This window comes from Desmodus rotundus, chromosome X (assembly GCF_022682495.2).
Source record: "Desmodus rotundus isolate HL8 chromosome X, HLdesRot8A.1, whole genome shotgun sequence".
Lineage (NCBI taxonomy): Eukaryota > Metazoa > Chordata > Mammalia > Chiroptera > Phyllostomidae > Desmodus > Desmodus rotundus.
In genome coordinates, this window is record NC_071400.1 from 31,467,070 (window position 1) to 31,480,538 (window position 13,469).

General features: G+C 38.3%; 1 long non-coding RNA gene across 1 annotated transcript in view; it reads left to right on the plus strand.

Annotated features, from left to right (window-relative positions):
• The window catches only part of LOC139440532 (uncharacterized), a 126,978-nt gene that overhangs the window by 800 nt on the left and 112,709 nt on the right, over positions 1-13,469 (plus strand). Inside the window, exons 2-3 of the long non-coding RNA XR_011650784.1 lie at positions 647-786; positions 8,263-8,362. This is a non-coding gene — a long non-coding RNA (uncharacterized lncRNA). The remainder of the gene's footprint in view (positions 1-646; positions 787-8,262; positions 8,363-13,469) is intronic.

Sequence of the window (13,469 nt, forward strand, 5' to 3'; positions counted from 1 at the left end):
TGGGACTAGAAGCATGGCCTCAGAAAGGTTGGAATCTAGACTCTAGATTCTTCTTTGTAAAGCAAGCAGGAAAATATCTGGCGTTGTCTGGCAGACTTGTGTGAAACCAAATGCCATGTGCTGTATGTATACCGTAACACTCTAGCCCGTTCAGGGAAAACACTGCATATGTAAATATGGTAATATTTCTTGCAGCAAACCATATGATTATTCATACAGGGTCAATAAATAGCAGTAAACAGCGTCATTCAGTTTAGGTCAGATACTACTGCCAAATAAATTTAGGTAAGATCAATTTGACTATCAAATAAGTTACTAAAAATACAAAACAAAATTTTTGGTTTCCAGAGCTTTTTGGATTTTAGAATTGCTGGTCAGGGATTTATAGAACACTGTTAGGATATGACTTTTGTCACAATCCAGTAATTGTTAGTTTTTATGTGTCTTAAACATGTTAACTTCTTAGGGACAAAAATATATTTCAAAGTACTGACTTTTGTTGCTCACCAAGAAAGATGATTTTTTCCCTTAAGGATTATGGAAAAATATAAGTAAATAAACTACCCGAATTTATTTTCTTGCTAGTTATCTAATAGTAAATTTGTTTGCCTTAAAATTTAAACTTTGTTATCATGTACTGTTCTAGGTGCTGAGGACTTCAACCAGGAACTTCACCAACTTAGTTCCTGTCTTCAGGAGCTCTCAATCAAGCAATGAAGACAAATACAGAGTCCTCATTTGGTGCTTTTTTCACTATACCATACCACCTCTCTTGGACTGTTTAAGGTACCTTAAACATTATACTTAGAAAAAGTCAAACTAGAATAGGAATGATAAACTGATAACATTTTTAGAGCTATTAAAGTTGTCTATTTAAATGCTTTGATCAACGGTATGAGAAAGTGAATTTTTCCAGGGACATTAAAACACAGTACCACTTAACAACTTTTTTAAAAAAATTAAATTTATTGGGGTAACATTGGTTAATAACATTATATAACTATCATCCTTTTTGAAGATGTGAAAAGATATGAGAAGATGCTTTTGTTTTGCCTGAAACATCTGTGCTTGAGTTTTAAGCAGCAGGTTTTAGGTTTAGTACAAGGCAGTGGTTTTGAAGCTTTTCTCCTTATTAGGAATGGAACCCTTTAATCACACCTATTTCACACACAGTCCATATATCATAAAAATAAAACTTGTCTAGTTGAAGCAGGGATAGTTCAGTTCCCTGCCTGCTTGGCCATCTAAGCCTCCAGAGACTGTCCCCACAGTTTTATTAAAAGAATAGAAAATGATTCCATGCCTCTGGTTCTATTTCGCTTGTTAGTTTATCTTGTTCATTAGATTCCTCTTGTAAGTGACATCATATGGTATTTGTCCCTCACCGCCTGGCTTATTTCACTTAGCATAATGCTCTCCAGTTCCATCCATGCTATTGTGAAGGGTAGGAGGACATGGACAACAATGGTGTGGGGATTGACCGTGGGAGCAGGGGGATGAGCTAGGCAGAGGAGGGAAAAGGGGGAAAGATTGGGACAACTGTATTAAAAACAACCATAAAAAATAGAGAATGAAAACTATTGTTCCAAAGCAGGGGTTGGCAAATTGTTGTACACTGGACAAATATGTCTTGCTGTCTGTTTTGGTAAATTAAGTTTTATTGGGACACAGCCAGGCTTATTTGTTTATATATGTCCCATGAAGCCTAAAATAATTACACCCAAGCTCTTTACAGAAAAATTTGCCAACCCTTGATTCATAGGATAGTATTTTCTAGGCTACCCCAGACCTGAAAGTACTGATTATTTTAATAAGTTTTAACACAATCATATTTACAGATAAAAATGAAGATAAAGGCTTTTCCCACCTGGCTTGTTCACAATGACTTTTTTAAAAAGATTTTATTTATTTATTTTTAGAGAGAGGGGAAGGGAAGGAGAAAGAGAGGGAGAGAAACATCAATGTGTGGTTGCCTCTATCACTCCCCGACTGGGGACCTGGCCTGCAATGTGGGCATGTGCCCTAGACTGGGAGTCGAACCAGTGATGCTTTGGTTCATAGGCTAGCACTCAATCCGCTAAGCCACATCAGCCGGGGCCATGATGACCTTTCTGTTTTTGGTTTGCAGGCTGGTGCGCAATCCACTGAGCCACACCAGCCAGGGCTGGGTTTTTTTTTTTTTTTTTTTTAAGATTTTATTTACCTATTTTTAGAGGGAAAAGGAGGGAGAAAGAGAGGGAGAAAAGTATTGATTGGTTGCCTCCTGCAACCAGGGATGTGCCCTAACTGGGAATTGAACCAGTGACCTTTTGCTTTGTTGGACTATGCCCAACTAACTGAGCCACATTGGTCAGGGCTTATTCACAATGTCAAAGACTGAGGTGGGTTTAAGGAAACTCGTTGTACTTCCTTATCTGCATAGTATAAACTCTACCTAGGAGTTCCAAAAGCTAGAGTATTGAACAACTCTATGGGGTACTTGCTTTTTCCTGTTGACAAGAATACAAACTGGCAGTATCCTTGGGGCCATTTTGCTCCAACCCAAGGGTAATCACTCAACATTAGTGACAACACTGTAATGCATGTAGGCTTTTTATGTGTAGGGTTAGGTGATTTGAGATACAGTATTGGCTTGAAAAGATTTTTTTTTAAATTTTATTGTTATTCAATGGCATACAAAAGGCATACAGTTGTATGCCTTTTCTCCCCATCCCTCCACCCCACCCCAGACTTGAAAAGATTTAATATTGAAATCTCTGTTATAGTTTTTATAGATTTTGAAGTATGTAAGAAACATCTTGAAACTGGCCAAACTGTCAGGGCCAAGATAAAATTCTGTAAAAAATCATTAACCATCAATTATCTGAAAGCTCAGTTGTGTTACAGATAATAATAGCAAAATTAAAAAATAAAAAGTAATTTCTATTTGGCTTTGGAATCGTTATATCTTCTTTAAATACACCTAACCTTGTTAATGAGGGTTTATTTATGTTAATATTAAAAACTAAATTTCAATTTTGAGCACATAAGAACTGATACTTAGAGAATGATAGTCTACAAATATATTAAGAGACACAGAAAAGCCACCCTGGAATTTAAAATTGTTACTATTGTATGATGGAATATTAAGTAGCTTTGCATTACTGTTCAGGACTCTGCAAGAAAGGCAACTGAAATGATCTTAAACAAAAAAAGGGAATTTATTCACTCGCATAACCAAATACAGACGGCTGTAACTCCTGCCCGTTCCTTTATGATTACCGTGGTATGTTAGAGAGCAATATGAGCATGAGGTGAATTTTGCATTTGCTTATGTGCGAATTTGTTAGCTACAAACACTAGGTGAAAGCAGGAAACTATGCCCAGGTGAATTAAGTCATTTAGGAATATACAAAATATGCACACATACACACCACAAACATCTACTGTCCACCTCAGTTCCCTGGGTGTGTTTTGAGTCACACCCGTCCACATCTAGTGTTACAACTTTCTCTCTGATTTCCAATAACCTGCCTCCCATCACTTTGCAACAACTCACAAGCAGCAATCCTTCTGATACCCATTTCCACAAGCAAATTTCAGGTCTTTTTGAAAATGAAGTGTTTTATTTTTTGTAGTAGATATGTACTTCTTAACGATTTAACATGTGTAACACTCTGCCACCATTTTTATTAGATTTGTATGTTTTTGTGTATCTGTCACTTAGAAAGTTTTAAAATGTTGTACTCTTAGCCCCATTTTCCCCATAAACCCAGTGGGTTTTATTGAACAACTTTGCATAATGCAGTGATTTTGAAGAAAGCATATGTTGCCATATAGCAGCACTGACTATAATCCAGTGCTTAATCCAGGGTCCAAGATATGTTAATACTCTGTTCTGGTCCACCTCTCATCTTTGCTTATCTCTGTTTCTTTCTGTACTTCAGCTTCAATTTTCCTATTGTAGTTAAACCGCTTCCTTCTTATAGTCAGAAAAGACTATAAGCAACTTCAGTTTATAATATCTTAATAAATCTCAGTCCAAAGGACATGAGACTTTCTCTCTCTCAGTGTTCACATATTGCATCTCAGGGACAATGTTCATTAGTCCTTGGAAATCCCTCTAGCTAAGAGCATAGAGAACTCTCATTTGTCAGGCCTGGGTCAGCTGATTTCCTGCCGCAAACCATGTGTGAGATACTACTGTGATTGTCTTCCTCACTAGGACCAAATGGACTTATGTAATGGATGTTTTTTCAAGAAAGGGTTATTAGCAGACAGGAATAATTTGCTAACCACAAGTTATTAAGAGTTCAGTCTCTATATTCATTGACATGACAAGAGCCCATGACATATTAAATGAAAACAGTTATAAAATACTGCATGTAGAATAATGCCACTTTACATAAAATTATTTATCTACATATCTATATGTGTATATAAGCATAGAAAATTCTGGAAGAATGTTCACAAATCATTGATGGTGATTGTTTTTGGTTGCTGATTAAAATAATAGCAAGAGGCCCTGGCTGGTGTGGTTCAGTGGATTGGGCGATGGCCTATGAACCGAAAGGTCACCAGTTCGATTCTAGGTCAGGGCACATGTCTGTGTTGCAGGCCAGGTTCCCAGTTGGGGGTGTGCAAGAGGCAACCAACTGATGTTTCTCTCCCTCTCTCTCTCCCTTCCTTCCCCTCTCTCTAAAAATAAATAAGTAAAATCTTGTAAAAAAATAATAGGAAGAGATTTGTGCCTTATTTGTACCTTTATATAATGTTTGAATTTTCTACAGTGAATATGTATTACTTTGTAAAGAAGGGGAAAATAGTAAAAGGAAATATGTAACCAATCATATACAAAGTAGACTTATATACATTTAAGACCTGAGATTGGTTCCCAATATAGTGCATGACTATGAGTACTGGGCCTATTGCTTAACTTCTGGGACTTAGCTTAGCTTCTTAGCTTCTGGAATACACTTTAGCTTCTGGAACAGTTTAATAAGTGCCACTGAGAAGCTGAACTTGGAAAATATACCCCCAAAGTGAATCTTGCAGTGTTCATATTAGTCTACCAAGTAAAAAGTCATATTTTCTGTACTGTAGGCCTAACACAGAGAATGGTAATGATGTTTTCCAAAGCAGCTGTGAAATGATGGACTAATGTGGAGTTTCTAAAAACAAAGTATACTATTAGAGGTTTACTTCTTTTTTAAAAGAAGTTATTGATAGAGAGAGGGCGAGCGAGCATGCAATTTGTTGTTCCGTCTATCCATGTGTTCACTGCTTGATTCTTGTATGTGCCCTGACCAGGGATTGAACCAACAACCTTGCTGTATTGGGACTATGCTCTAACCAACTGAGCTACCTGGCCAGGGCTGAGGTTCACTTCTAATAATATGGACTAAGCATAATTTTGTTTTTGATTTCAAAACAATAACCAGTGCACTTGGCCTGATCTAAAGAGAGAGAAACTAAGACATGAACTTCATGCTTCAAAAAATTATTCCAGGTCTAAAGCTGAAGAAGAGATCTTTTATTTTTCTCCTGTGGTGCATATATATATGACGGTTACCTACAAAGAATTCCCATAAGACTATCAGCTGATTTCTCCAAAGAAACCTTGCAGGCAAGAAGGGGCTGGAAAGAAGTATTCCAAGTCATGAAAGGCAAGGAGCTACATCCATGATTACTCTGTCCAGCAAAGCTATTATTTAGAATGGAAGGGCAGATAAAATGCTTCCCAGATAAGGTCAAGTTAAAGGAATTCATCGTCACCAAGCCCTTATTATATGAAATGTTAAAGGGACTTATCTAAGAAATAGAAGAAGATCAAAAACTATGAACAGTAAAATGACAACAAACTCATAACTACCAACAACTGAACCTAAAAAACAAAAACAAAAACTAAGCAAACAAGCAGAACAGGAACAAAATCAGAGAAATGGAGATCACATGGACAGTTATCAGTGGTGAGGGGGAAGGGTAGAATGGGGGAAAAGGTGCAGGGAATAAGAAGGATAATTGGTAGGCATAAAATAGATGGGGGGAGGTGAAGAATCGTATAGGTAACAGAGAAGTCAAAGAACTTACATGTATGACCCATGGACATGAACTAAGGTGGGGGGAATGCTGGAGGGGTGGGGGGTCCAGGGTGGAGAGGGGATAAGGGGGAGAAAAAAATTGGGACAGCTATAAAATATATTAAAATGTACTTAAGATACATGCATAATACAGAGAATGTGGAGCACATTCGAACAAAAACAAATGTATACTTAACAGAATGGCTGCCTAGGGAAAGAGATGAGAAGATAAAAATAAATACAAAGTTTTAAAAAGATGACTGCCTTATTGAATAACTCGCTATTAATTCCTTTAAATATTGATATGTGCTGTTTGAGGAAACAATGTAAATTCTACCTAAGTGTAAAACAAGGCAAACCTCAGATCAGAAATAAATTATTCAATTTGAATAACATTATTTTGTTCTGTTAATCAAATTTGCAATACTTTGTATCTGCCCATTTGACAACTTAGGTTAAAAATAAAAGGTATTTTGTAGTCAAAAATAGAAAAAACTTAGTAGTCCCAGCCTCATATCTGATGCATAATTTCTTTTACAAACTCCGTAAGTGGTCAGTCAGATGTATGGAGCTTACTATTTGCCCTGTCATTTTTTTGATAAATACTAATAAAGTTCTTCATTGTATGTAGTCCAAATCTGCATTTCTGTAATTTCTATCCACTAGTTATAATTCTGGCTACTAAGTCCATATAAAACCTTTAATCTGTTTAAATATGGTTATCAGTCCTGTTTTTGTTTTTTATTTTGGGAACATGAACATACACTGATATGTTTATACTGAATGTGTTCAGAGAGAAAGATAAATGGGAATTTCAAGTGCACAGTTAAGGCGGTACATTAAATATATATGTGATAAACACGTACACCCTAAACCTGTCCACCTATGCATAGGGTAACTGTCTAGTGGTATATTCTCTATGTGTTCCTGGTGACATGTTACATTAGAATAGCTCTTTATACTTTCTGAGATAGTTTTTACATCTCTTACATCATCAAATGATAATGAAATAATTGCTATCATTAAATTAGCGCTAGACAGTGTATTAAGTACTTTGCATATATTACTTTACTTACTACTCATACTATATGAGGAAAATAATACAATTATTCACCATTTATAAGTAAGGAAACTGAGGTTTAGAAGAGTTCAGTTACTTGCCCAAAGTTTCACAGCTGGCATTTAGTGGTCAGTATTTGAGCCTGTGGGGGCTAAAATAAATGAATACTTTTCCTCCCACCTTCTAAATTCTAGTTGGGCTAGTAATCAAACTAACAGAGACAGATTAACAGAAGAAAATAAAATTTTATTATAATACATGCACATGGGGAATTCACATATGCATGAAAATTTCAAAGGCAGTGAAGCAACATTAGGTATATGACATTTTGGACAAAGAAGAAAAGAGGGGATAATAGGGTCTTAGATCTCAAAAGTGAGATTGGGCAATTTACAGGTAGTTGAGGAAGAACTGAACAAACATGGCAGGCAAAGTCTTGCTTGGCAGCTCAGAAACAAGGGGACATAGTGGGTATCTAGCTAACAGGCCCCTGCCTGAAACTCTCCTGTTTACCATAATTAATTCAAATTAGGCTAAGGCAGCATCCTAGGATCTCCTTCCTGAAGCAGATTTTTCTATCTGAACCTCTTGGGCAGGAATTGGGTGGGGTGGGGGCAAAGTCCTTTCTGAGTCTTTTGTTTGTCTGTAACAGGCTTAAAATCATATTCCAAAAGGCAGCTTTAAGGTGGTAAACCTTTGGTTCCCTTCAAGCCCAAGGTCACACTTTTATTTTATTTTTTAAATATTTTTAAATTTATTTTTAGAGAGAGGGGAAGGGAGGGAGAAAGAAGAGGGAAACATCACTGTGTGGTTGCCTCTCACTTGGCTCCCACTGGGGATCTGGCTCACAACCCAGCCATGTGCCCTGACTGGGAATTGAACCGGCGACCCTTTGATTCTCAGACCAGCACTCAATCCACTGAGCCACACCAGCCAGGGCAATTTTATTTTATTTTTTTGTTATCTCCCTAGAGTTTGCTCTAGTTTTAGTAGCTTGTCCAGTTGAAGTGCAATAATGAGTGGTGTCTAAATATTACAACAACAACAAAAAAAACTGCTAAACCAATTATTTCTTTTTAAAATTTTTTTATGTTTTTTAATATTTAAAAAATTCTTACCCGAGGATATGTTTATTTATTTTAGAAAGAGAGGAAAGGAGAGAGTGAAACATCAATGTGAGAGAGAAACATCGATTGGTTGCCTCCTGTACTTGCCCTAACTGAGGATTGAACCCACAACCTAGGTATGTGCCCTGACAGGGAATGGAACCCACAACCTTTTGGTGAACGGGATGACACTCCAACCAACTGTGCCACCTGGCCAGGGTCATTTTCTATGGTATTTTTTAAATGGGTACATCTCAACGTTGGGGGTTGTTGGAGACAGAATTTCCAGATAGACCCCAAGATTTTCTAGCCCCCAGTGTACTCACTTTCTTCTAGTTACTCAGTTCAACTGTGAATCTTGGTGCCGCTGTGAAGAGATTTTGCAGTTGTAATTAAAGTCCCAACTCAGTTGACTTTAAGTCAGGGAGATTATCTGGTAGATCTGACCTAGTCACATGAGCCCTTTAATAGCGGAGTTTTCTCTGGCTGGTGAGGAAGAGGAAGTCAGAGAAATGCATTCTGGCTTGCCTGAAAGAAAGCTGACTTCTACTATGAAGTGTGGAATGTAGCCTCTAAGAACTGAGAGTGGCTCCCTGTTGATAGTAAGGAAATAGATATCTCAGTCCTATGGCTGCAGGGAACTGAATTCTGCCAACTTGAATGGACTAGGAAAAGGACCCTTAGCTTCATATGAGAATACAGCCTGGCCAGCAACTTTTTTTTTTTTAAAGAGATTTTACTTATTTACTTTTTAGAGAGAGGGGAAGGGAAGGAGAAAGAGGGAGAGAAACATCAATGTGTGGTTGCCTCTCTTATGCTGCATGTTGGGGACCTGGCCTGCAACCCAGTCATGTGCCCTGACTGGGAATTGAACCGGCAAGCCTTTGGTTTACAGGCCAGTGTTCAGTCCACTGAGCCACACCAGCCAGGGTGCCAGCACCTTTATTTCAGTCTTGTGAGATCCTTAGCAGAGCCCAGTTACACTGTATTCAGACTTCTGATTTACAGAACTGTGAGCTAAGAAATCAGTATTTTTTTAAAGCCACTAATTTATGAAGCAATAAAAGTATCCCTATCTTTCCTCTGCCACTTAAGAAACATGGATCTAGGTAGGCCATGGTCAAACAAGTTTACATACATCAACAGGTGCTATTTGCTTTCCGAAGTACTGGAGTACACTTGGGAATAAATGTAACACTAGAGTGAACATTGAAGTGTAATGCAACAGAAGACAAAGCCAGTGAGTTCAGAAAAAATAACATGCATTTAATATGAGAGAAGTATCTTGCTTCACATACACTCATATATATACACTGCACTCAAAATTCAATCCCATTTGTAAAATGTTCTCCCCAGAGTTTCTGCAATCTTGCTACTATCCATGTGATATTAGAGACGGTCTGTTCCTCTGCTTCTGCGGTCTGTTACAGTTGAGTGAATCTGCTTGCCTTTAGAATTTGCGCTGTTTCAATGTTAATCTTACTGCTGACCTTCCAGTATTGTTATCTGGCTTCACTGTGATTGCCCTTCCTCCCTCCCTCCCTCCCTCCCTCCCTTCCTTTTTTCCTTCCTTCTTTATTAAGGATGTCCCAGGCATTGTGCTGTGTAGTGGGTTAACAGTGATATGGCCTAGTCCCTCTGGATTGGGCTTTTCATCCCTGTCATCTGAACACTTGATCTGAGCTCTGACTTGTAAGACTTGTACGTATGCCTGGAATCTGACACACGACCAGATCGTATGGGGATGGGCCTCCCAGCAGTCATTGCCCGGCCCCTGAATAACTAAATCCCTAGCTTTTCATGTATGACTTTTGCCTATGTTTCTGATCTTTGAAGCTTAAACTCCTGAAAGTCAGCTTTCTCCAGCTTACCTTGACCACAGTCTTTTCTCTATTCCCTGGCTCATGCTAAGTTATGGACTTGAAATCTTGCTTGCCATGCCAGATCTTTTTACCTGCTTCAGTCATTGTGCCCACCTGAGTCACGTTGGCTGGCTGTTGTGGTTGGCCAATACACAATTCTTAAATCTGGCTTGCCCACATGCATCTTGAAGTTGAGAAATAGTGGACATAATTTTAGTTTTTCAAATTTTCTAACAAGTTTTCTATTTTTTCAAGAGTAGATAACTTGTTTAAAAACTAATCATGGATCTGGCCTCAGTCTTGGGCAAAAGTCTGAAAGTCATGACCTAAGAAGAGGGATGGGGGAGGAAAAAGCAAAAATTTTTTTACTGCTTTTCTTAAAATTGTTGTTCAGTTATAGTTGTGCCCATTTTCCCCCCATTCCTCTCCCCTACCCCATCCCCCTACCTCCCACATTAAATCCACCCCCATGGTCTTTGTCCATGGGCCCTTTATACATGTTCCTTGGGAATAAATATTCTATATGATGATGTGACAGGCATTTCGTATGTTATCTCAATTATTCAATTCTCAAACCTCCCCCCACTGTTTTATAGGTAATGCTGAAGCACAGTAGCAGGGTCAGAATTGGAACTTAGGTGAACCTGGACTTTAAATGCATGCTTTTACCATTATACTGCACAAAAATGCATACTTTTACCTCTGTTTTTGCTTTTGGAGGCTGCAGAATGTCTAAGATAGGAGTTAGAATTAACACAGCTCATCTACCACATACAACTTCAGACTGAAGAGAAGGTCTAGGTTGACTATACATAATTTAAGTTCTGGTATTCTGAAAAGAAACCCTGAGGCACATTCAAGCAGCTCCTCTCATCATTTTTTGCTCCTCTTGAGGATTGCATGACTGGGTACCCCGACTGTGGTCAATCCCGCATTCTGATGTGGGGATATGAAAGGTAGGCATTAGCCTACTAAGTTTAGTAGACAGAGTTAGGATGCTAATTAAGTGCGGCCTGAATCTGATGATTTGCGTATTTCACTAATTTTGGAAAATTCTTCGTCATTATCTATTAGATAATCTCTCTCTCTTATTCTCTTTTATAGTTCCTTCTAAAACTCCTATTAGATGCACATTGGTCTTCCTCATTATATCCTCCATATGTCTTAGCCTGTCTTTCATATTTTCCCTTGTATGTGTTATGAGATTTATTTGTGAGCATACATTCTTAGGAACTTTCTCTTTGGAGATTCTTTGAGACCTGGATTTGAAGTGAGTTGTTCCAAAGGAGAGTTGCATTTACTCCTGCTAGTCACCTGGGAATATTGCCAGTCCAGAACTACTTTAAGCTAAATTTCTGGTTTGATACATTCAGTTATACAGGTATGAATTCTGGCCCCAGATCTGCCTGACTACAGATTTAGTTATAGTGTCTAAGAGGGAATTTTTTCCTCTTTTTTTTCTATTTTACCCAGAGTCAAACCCAACAAACCCATGTCCCTACCATCTGCCTCTGGGTGGTGGTTCTCTGCCCCATTTATCTGTTCAGAGTATCATCCTTTGGGGGCTGACTTTCAGCAGAGAAGGAGGGAGATGGTGTGCACCTGATCAAAGTTCTAACCTTGCATAGGCCCCAGAATTTGTCTCTTTTGTTCCTTGTACTTGGCTCATTAAAACTACATTCTAGGGTTACTATGAACCAGCAGCTATCCCAAGGTAAATACCAGTTTCATAGCTTCCTTTTTTTCTGGATTAGTGCTGACATTTGGCTATCATCTCAACCGTCAGCCTTGAACGTAAAAGGATATATTCTATCTATCTAACTATCATTTTAATATGTGCTGTACTGAAGGTTCTTCAGCTATTTTTCCAGCCATATTACCTCAATTCAATTCTATTCTAAAGAAAGACAGGAATTTGGATAGGTGGATTAAGTTATGGTGGATTTGTTATAGAAGCAGTCTTTCAGGCAAAAAGTAGAACTAACTGTACAGAAGCTCTGCTTTTGGGTTTATATTGATTAAGCCATTACACAGTTGTAGCAGTGGATATGTCGTTACTAAATTTATACTGTCTTTGAAAAAATAAGGATGTTTGAGGTCCTGGATTAGGTAGTATGCCGTAACTATGTCTACCAGCAGCAGGTCCTGAAGGGGATACTTTCTGGACCAGAAATTTGCAGAAAGCGGATCAAGCACTGTTTGCGTGGTAGGTGAGAATCTCTTCTTTCCAGAAGTGTACAAGGATATCTAGTCTGCCTAGGAAGTACGGAGATTCAGTCTGTTTGAAACTGAACTACTTTATTACTGAGGAGCCATAACCTTTGTCTAAGGAGTCATTGATTTCTTTGAGACCTGAGTCTTCCTCCTTTGGGTATACATTGGTTGGTGGACAGCTATTCAACAGTCAACATTTTGGTTGAGGAATGAAAGTCAATGACCTAGTAACAGAAACCCATTTCCTGTGGTCATATACCATATGTAGGAAACTTGAAATTCAAGCCATATTTCTTTTTTATTATTATTATTGTTGTTCAAGTATAGTTTTCTGCCTTCCCCCTCACTCCCCCCACCACCCTAGCCCTCCCCACCTCCTTCCCCTGTTCCCACCTCCCCTTGTTATTCTCCATGTGTCCTTTATAATTGTTCCTGTAAACCCTTCACCGTTTTCCCCCATTGTCCCCTTCCCTCTCCCCTCTGGTTACTGTCAGCCTATTCTGAATTTCAATGTCTTTGGTTATATTTTGCTTGTCAAGCCATATTTCATTCTAGCCCTAGGAAAGACTCTGGACACTGTCAGTCTCTGAGGATGCCCATTATATATCCAAAAGTCATTCTGTAGATCAAAGGTTAGAAGGCAAGAAGTGATTAACTAGTAATACTCTGAGTTGATGCTTGCCCTGTAGTAAGGATTGTGATGGTAGTGGAGGTCGTTTATGAAGTCAGAGAGGAAGAGTTGTGTTATGGACCTGTATAGTGAGAGATGTAAGAGAATTTGTTTTTAGACTCAAAACCATGAGTGGCTTTTCTCAACAAAATATATTTGCAATGCACCTCCCATTGTCTTATCTTGAGAATAGGTTTAAAAAAATAAGAGAATCCAAATGTTCCAGAGAACCCAGAAGCACAATGCTGGTTAGAGCAGTAATTCTCATTCTGAATTCCTCACCCCATCCACGAACTTGGGTCTTGCTAAAATCTCAGGTATCCTGGGCACATATTACTTGAAAAAGCTCTCCACTTTCCTCTTCACTGGCCCTTCTTTTACAAGCATCAGATTAGACACTTACTGACAACATTGCCAATTTCAATTAACAAGTACAGTAGGTAGTCGGCTATTTTCAGAACATATTGGAAGGAAATACAGCTTGATGTAGAAATCTTC